The sequence below is a fragment of the Bradysia coprophila genome, unplaced genomic scaffold, assembly GCF_014529535.1.
Source record: "Bradysia coprophila strain Holo2 unplaced genomic scaffold, BU_Bcop_v1 contig_193, whole genome shotgun sequence".
In the NCBI taxonomy this organism is placed as follows: domain Eukaryota; kingdom Metazoa; phylum Arthropoda; class Insecta; order Diptera; family Sciaridae; genus Bradysia; species Bradysia coprophila.
In genome coordinates, this window is record NW_023503456.1 from 1,045,461 (window position 1) to 1,054,334 (window position 8,874).

An 8,874-nucleotide genomic window follows, 5' to 3' on the forward strand; every position below is an offset into this window, starting at 1 on the left:
GAATGTATGCCCTGATTGTAATTTCAGGCATTCCTCTCCAGGTTTTCTCACTTCGCTCACTCCCACAACATCCCATTTTATCTTTTCTAGCTCTTCTTCCATTTCTTGCATTTTTTGTCTTGACGACAATCTTCTTCTTCTTCTTCTTTTTCAGCCTGTTTCTATCCACTGCTGGATGTAGGCCTCTCCAACTTCTTTCCATTTCGTACGATCCATTGCCATTTGCTGCCAGTTTGTACCTGCAATATTCTTAATTCCGTTTGTCCATCTCTCTGGTGGTCTACCTATAGCTCGTCTTTTATATGGTCGCCAGTTCATGATCTTTTTGGTCCAACGTTCGTCTGTCCTTCTTGCAATATGTCCCGCCCAGCTCCATTTCAGAGATGCTATTCTTTCCATGACATCAACGACCCTGGTTTGTTGTCGAATCCATTGATTCGTCATTCTGTCTCTGAGTGTTATTCCAAGCATACTCCGTTCCATGGCTCTTTGTGTCACTCTCAATTTATCTTCGGATGCTTTCGTTAAAGTTAACGTTTCCGCTCCATAAGTGAGCACTGGAAGGACACAAGTGTCGAAAACTTTGCGTTTCAGACTATTATTCATTTTGCTTTTGAAAATTAGTCTGAGTTTTCCGAACGCTGCCCATGCAAGACCAATCCTACGTCTTATTTCTGCAGTTTGGTTGTCCAGACCTAACTTCAGTTTATGTCCTAGATATACATAGCTGTCGACTCGTTCAACGACAGTGTCACCAATTTTGATTTCTCTATCGTCCCCGATGTTGGTCATGACTTTTGTTTTCGATAAGTTCATCTTGAGGCCAACTTTGCTCGCCTCTTCACTTAACTGTTGTAGCATAAGCTGAGCCTGACCTAGATTCGCTGCTATCGGTACAATGTCATCAGCGAAGCGGAGATTGCTCAGGTACTCTCCATTTATCTTTATTCCCATTTTACTCCAGTTTAACTTCCTGAAAATACTCTGCAGAATCGCCGTGAATAATTTAGGTGAAATGGTGTCACCCTGCCGTACACCTCGGCCAATTCTGAATTTCTCCGTGCTCTTATGAAGTTTTATACATGAAGTAGCATTTTTGTACACATATCGAATTGTGTTGGAGTACCTTGAGTCTACTCTACATTCGTCTAATGCGTCCAATATCGACCATGTTTCCACTGAATCGAAAGCTTTTTCGAAGTCTATGAATAGCAAGACTATGTCGATGTTGTATTCACGACACTTCTCAATAAGCGTTCTCATCACCTGCAAATGGTCGTTTGTGCTGAAACCAGATCTGAAAGCAGCTTGTTCAACGGGTTGGTAGAAGTCGAACTTGACGACAATGTTCTGGCATTATATGTGGCAGTGTATAATTCGTTATGGCTTCGTTTGAAGGTTTTTAGCATTAAAACACCACGCTTGCTACTGCGGGTTGGTGAGTATGAAAGCTTTACTTTGCTCGCCCCCGGTAATCCTCGAGCTCTGACCCGCACATTTCTGCACGTTCCGGGACCACCGTGCCTATCAAAGTGCACAGTGCCCGACGGGGTAGTGTTACTCTTTTTGAACATTCTTTTCCATAAAGCTTTGCCCATTCTTTTGAACCTATCTGAGCAAAAGGTTATTCGTCCTTTAAAAGCTTAACCTAGTAGCTAATAAGAATTCTGGGATCGTTCTATCCTTTGGCTTCCTGATCGTGTTGTTCCACCTCAACGTTGGTCCCTTAACCCCAATTCTTTCGGCTTCCAGCTCACGATTCATTCAACCTTAAGATTGATCTATCTAATCCTATCTTATTTACTGCTACGTCCTCGTTAAACTTCATTCCCTCCACTCTTTTTCAAACTGGCTTGGGACAGTCTTTGGCGGTGTTAGGAACCTAGTGGAAGTTAATCTTCAATGCTCCCCACAATTTCCAACAAAGAACACATCCCAAAACAACACACGCCTTTCACCGCATTACCATCCACATTATACACCAAAATATACAACACACACACACACACACACACACACACACACACACACACACACACACACACACACACACACACACACACACACACACACACACACACACACACACACACACACACACACACACACACACACACACACACACACAAAACACGCTGTTATATGTCTTTTGTTTGGAAACTTCCGGGAGCCCTAGCTCATAAAAGCTCTTGCGTATGCCCATTTTTTAAAATCCTATTTTAATCTAGCGCCCAAGACTACAACCAAAATTTCAGGAAAATCTATAAAAACATTTATCAGTTACTGGATCCACTTTTTCACATAGCAACTATCTTATTGACCAACTAAGGTAGCCAATTTCAGTTATGCCGTTTTCATAGCAGAGCAAAGTTTGCACACATCGAACGTGAACAAATGAAAGTTTTTTCAAACCTTCATTAGCCACACACATGCGACTATGGTTGATTCTTCTATAGATACGAGGTGCAATGTATCTACATCTGTTGAATTTTCAACCACCAGATGACTAAGTCATCAATTATATGTGGTTGAATCGAATGCTAAGCATTCAGCACATCAACAACAAATCCGTGCCATTAGACAGGCAACAATGACTGGCCACGAGTTAGCAAGTGTTTGGTGATGAGTTGAAACTTCATTTCAACTATGATTCGCTAGACTTGTTCGTGTGCAAATCGGTATAGTGTTCTTAGAGCATTGTATCGAGTACCACTGTCGCCATGGCCTGATGAGAAATGGTATTTTTGAACTGCATATTAATGCAACACGTCGAAAGACGTATTTAAATTTTCTCTCAGATCGAAACAGTGGTCGAATGTCTTATGCTGTTTTCATACAAAAACCAAAATTTTGAAATTCAATTTCTCAGCCAAATCGTAACCTATTTTAACGTGTAATAGCTCGTTGAACTCGTATCGATGCCTAGATTCTAAATATCTAAGTTTCGATGGGCGTCGTTGGTGTTAGTTAAGGATTGAAGGCAAAAAGTTGCTGTAAATATGCTCCGCCGTCCCCAAAAAATTTTACAACTTTTTTGGTAGTGCACTTGCGTCACGCTAACAGTATCCTTACATATCGGCATACGAAGTGTCAATGACATTGGCTTTACATCTTTCTTATCCTCAGTAACAAGTACTCGTCAACTCGTCCTCTATATTCTGTCAATTTATGACGCAGACGAGATTAATGTGGCCTTGGAATCTCGTTAGCACTACGCTATGGATGTAATGTTTGTATCCCGCATGAATGTCGTTGTACTGAAGCAGTTGTAAACTCAGATGGCATACACGGTCTATCATGCAAATTGAGCGCAGCTAGATTTGCAAGACATGCGGAATTCAATAATATAATCAAATTATCACAATGCTCAGCTCAAGTCCCGGCGAGATTAGAACCACCTGGACTAAACCATCAGAACAACGAGAAACAGGATGGCATAACTTTAATACCTTGGTCCTATGGTCTTTTCTCAACATGATATGCCACTTGTAATGATACTCTGGCGCCTTCATATATTGACATATCAAGTACATCTTGCGGTAAAATTGACGAAAAATTTGCTAAAGGGAAACGTAACAAGTACAAGAACCTGTTAGCTAACTACAATAATTTGTTCGTTCCTTTTGCAATTGAAACACTGGGAACCATTTGTGACGAGGCAAAACAATGTGTATACAATAAATGGAAAAAGAATCGAAGACTTATCAGGTGAACCAGGGTCAACCCAATATCTGTTTCAAAGAATTAGTGTGGCATTACAAAATTACAATGCTGGCTGCGTGATGGGCACACTACCAGAATCAAAATCTCTGGACGAAATATTTTTATTGTAATTCAAAAAACTTTTGTTTAAGGCCCGTCATAGGGAAATGACAAGACAGTTTCCCGAAAATGTATGGAAAATTTTATCACAAAAATTCACCGAAAAAATTCAAAGAAACTCCCTCTTATGCTTTCCACTGTATTCAGACATAGTCTCTTTAGGTCGCCAAGGCATATTTGAACACTAAACACTTTTTACTCGATGCAAAAACAAAAAGTACTAGAATGAATGTTTGCTGCGTTCACTTCGGCGGTAAAGTATCTTCATTCAAGAAAGTGTCGTACATTTTAACGATGGTAAACATTTATTAACCCGTTTTCTCCGGAATTAAAAACAAGTTTAAATTTACCGCTAAAATTTCAGCATTTAATTTGCGTAAAAAAAGAATGATGTCGCTGTTGTATAATGGCAACTGTCATTACATAACCTCTTTTGATTGTTTTGTTTCTAATTGGAATTCTTACCGTTTTCGTTGCATATTCGACAGATTGTTTCAGCTTTAATGAGACAAACTCACCAATTCCTGTCTTTTCGTTCGGAACACAGGTCGTTATCTCCTAACTTGAAGAAAAAGAAAAAACCGGAGACTTTCTTTATCACAAAACATTCTTTATTGTCGGCAGTGCATCACTGCAAAATGTGGTAAGACTCAAAACAGGGGACACATAGTCCCACATCACATTTTATACATTCAGTCCGAACCTTGGACTTACAATTGTTGCCGCGGCATCGTCGCGGTTTGTTGTTGCGTGTGTTTTTTACAAAATGTGCAATTTTGTCGAAGCGCATGGAGTTACTCGATGATTCGTTTGTAACGTCGATTTTCGGTTTCCTTCCAGCTGCTTTCGGCGGTTGACTATGTGCTGACAAGTACGACATTGCGAGGTTACGTCGATATTTCAGCTGGACAAGGTCGGGATTTTGTTTTCGGGCTAACTGCCAAGCATTTTGGACTGATGCATCCAACATCCAGGTAAACAGTGGCCACCACCATTTCTTTCCACGGATGGAGACTCGATAAGCATTGATATTCTGATCAGTTCGGTCGGTGCCCCCCATGTTGGTATTGTAATTGTTGATTGCGTGAGGTATTGGTACTTGTATGTGCTTTTTATCGGTTTTACACCACCTCTTTACAAAACCTTCAGGATTGGCCGCGAAACGTGTTGACGCTACTGTTACGACTGAGTTATCTTTCCATCGACTTACGAAAACTTTGTCACCGGACACTTTAGCAGTGGCAACTTCAGTGAATCCTCTTTGCTTCTTTGCAAATTTTTTGACATCGGTTAACGGGCAATCCTTCCCCAGGCGGTTGGCTCGAATCGTGCCAGTACAATTGTAGCCACGGCTTTTTAGCTCTTTGCATAGCGCGATTGATGTGAAATAGTTGTCGCAGTAAAAGTGATATGGATGCAGCGACTTGTTGATTGGATACTTGTCCAAAATATTTAACAACGACGACGCAGACTTGCCGAACTGCTTCTCCATTTCTTCATCACCTTGATATGTTTTTCCTTGGTACGGGTCAAATGCAACCAAATATCCAGACGGCGTGTTGTGGCAGAACACCTTATATCCAAACCTGATGGGCTTATCTCTGATGGACTGTTTGCAGCCATGATTTCCGAAATACTCGACCATCGCTTCGTCATGCGATATGGCTTCGGTTGGTGAAAATTGTTTCATAAATTTCTTTTGTAGGTGAGAAATGATCGGTCGCAATTTCGAGTATTTGTCGCTTTTGTCCAAATTTTCATCAGATGCAAAATGTAGGGATTTCATAATGTTATCGAATCGGTCTCGTCTCATAGATTCATATATCGCATCATTGCGCAAGTCCTTGCCTTTGCTCCAATACATAGCTTTACTAGGTAATGGATTATATCCAGAGATTATTAAAATAGCGAAGAACGTTCTCAATTCAGCCTTGCTGAGGTTTATGTCCGGCCAATTTTTTGAACTGCAGTAGTTTGAGCTCTCAGAAATTATCAATTCAAGCAAATCATCGTCGAAAAAGAGTTCAAAGTAATCATTTGCATTCATATTGTTTTGATCAGTTGAAGTAACAGTGAATCCAAACCCGGTTTGAGTAACATCGGTTTCACCTCCCAGTGACCAATCAATTCCACTCTTTTTAGAGCTTTTACCTCCAGAACTGTCATCAGCCTTCCGAATGTCATTGTTACGTTTAACGTTGCACTGAGAAACTTTTTTGATTTTCGATCGCTTCGGTAAATTACCGTCTATGTCAATAACAGCCCCCTTTCTTTTCAAAACATTCTTGCTTTTCACAGCCTGCACACCATCATTATCACAGTTTATATTTTTAGGATTTTGCTTCGAGTTATCATTGTTTTTCTGTTTATTCTGTTTACAGATTGTCCTCGAGTTATTCAAGCTCACCTTTTTAGAATTTATCACAGATGTATCACCGTTTTCGTTTTTAGGAACATAATTATCACATCGTTTTCTTTTTACGGCTGTTTTCATCGCTGTTGTATTGTTCAAATGCCGCTTTCTGAGCCTCATTGGGCTTTTTCGGATTGTTTCTTTTCTGCTTGCTTTCTTTTCGGCAGGCAGCTGAAGTAATTTCTTGGAAACAACATTACAGTTTCCGTCCATAAATTCATCATCTGATGCTTCATTTACATCGTTAGGTGGCTGGATGTAAATGTTTTGAACATCGTCGACTTCCAAATCGTCCAAAATATCTGCTAAATTCATACGTCTGCAAAAGATACGTTTGGAAATTCACGTTAGGATTGTTGCTGTCATAACAACTGCAAAAACAAGCAGGTTCAATAATCTCTGAAATCCCTAAATTCAAAAACAAATACTCGAACCGATCATTTTGCGACCGTTTGCGACGCACAATGCAAAATTGCAATGTTTGCGTTTTGCTAACATTTAGACCCTATCTCACATCGAATCGTTGGTTTTTGTATATTCAGTTGTTAGCAATCTTATGTGAAATGATTTATTCAATAAATAATTGTAAAGTTGTTGAATTTTCGTATTTTAATTATAAAGGTTGTTACTTTTTCTTTCGAGCTGGTGCCATTTTGTAGCAGTTATGATATACGCGTGTAGTATACTGTCATATTCTCTTTCAAAATGCAACAAAGTGGCTCGTAATCATTTGAAACATATGAGACAGGTGGCGCTGAAAGTTGCTTTTCGAAGCCGTCCGCGTATGCGAACACTAGGAGAAAACGGGTTAAAATTGTAACATATCCCACTTCTTTTGTAAGCTAACAAGACTTCGCTGAGTCTATTTGTGCCACCTCTTTGAATAAAAATATCGGCTGAGGTCGAATAATTCTCCACTGAGCTTTGACAAACCTCTAATGAAATGAAGAATTTGCTACGAAAATGACTGCCGAATTAGATAACGTCAACAATCAATGTGAAACATTGGACGAATTGAATACCAAAATCGTCGATACAATAATGGGTTTCATGAAATCCAATTGCAAATCCGTCCAAGGGAAATTATCAAAACTAAGCAGAGAAACATTAGACCTGATCGCAAGCAGAGCAGAGTTGGTAAAAAACGGAGGACGAGATTCGGTGGAATACCGGAACTTGTCTAAAAGTATCAACAAAGCAAGGAGATCAGATGAAAGAAAATATAATGTCCAATTGGCTCAAAACATAATTGAAGCTAACTGCAATATGAAAGTCCTACGGAGAAAAATGACAAACGCCAAAAAAGAAATCTTCAAATTACGAGACAAAACAGGAACGATCCAAACGGATCGAAATGCGATATTAAACATTGCAACAGAATTTTATGAGAATTTGTTTTCTTCAGCAAGACAGAGTCCAACGGAAGAAACCGAAGATAGACCAATAATAAGAAACGTGGGATCGGAGGATATGCCCGACATAACTGTTGATGAAGTCAAGGCCGCAGTAGCCGAGATGAAAAACAAAAAGTCTCCCGGAGAAGATGGTGTTCCAGTGGAAGCCATTAAACTGGGTGGAGACTTCTTATTAAAGGCAATCACGGCTTTGTTTAATCAATGTCTCCAATGGGAAGAAGTACCAGAAGCCTGCTGCATAAAAAAGGAGACATAACAAAGCTGGAAAATTACCGACCCATAAGCCTATTGTCAACACTCTACAAGTTGCTTATGAAAATCATTACGAAGAGGCACACTAACAAGTTCGACTTCTACCAACCTGTTCAACAAGCTGCTTTCAGATCTGGTTTCAGCACAAACGACCATTTGCAGGTGATGAGAACGCTTATTGAGAAGTGTCGTGAATACAACATCGACATAGTCTTGCTGTTCATAGACTTCGAAAAAGCTTTCGATTCAGTGGAAACATGGTCGATATTGGACGCATCCGACGAATGTAGAGAAGACTCAAGGTACTCCAACACAATTCGATATGTGCACAAAAATGCTACTTCATGTATAAAACTTCATAAGAGCACGGGGAAATTCAGAATTGGCCGAGGTGTAAGGCAGGGTGACACCATTTCACCGAAATTATTCACGGCGATTCTGCAGAGTATTTTTAGGAAGTTAAACTGGAGTAAAATGGGAATAAAGATAAATGGAGAGTACCTGAGCAATCTACGCTTCGCTGATGACATTGTACCGATAGCAGCGAATCTAGGTCAGGCTCAGCTTATGCTACAACAGTTAAGTGAAGAGGCGAGCAAAGTTGGCCTCAAGATGAACTTATCGAAAACAAAAGTCATGACCAACATCGGGGACGATAGAGAAATCAAAATTGGTGACACTGTCATTGAACGAGTCGACAGCTATGTATATCTAGGACATAAACTGAAGTTAGGTCTGGACAACCAAACTGCAGAAATAAGACGTAGGATTGGTCTTGCATGGGCAGCGTTCGGAAAACTCAGACTAATTTTCAAAAGCAAAATGAAACGCAAATTTTTCGACACTTGTGTCCTTCCAGTGCTCACTTATGGAGCGGAAACGTTGACTTTAACGAAAGCATCCGAAGATAAATTGAGAGTGACACAAAGAGCCATGGAACGGAGTACGCTTGGAATAACACTCAGAGACAGA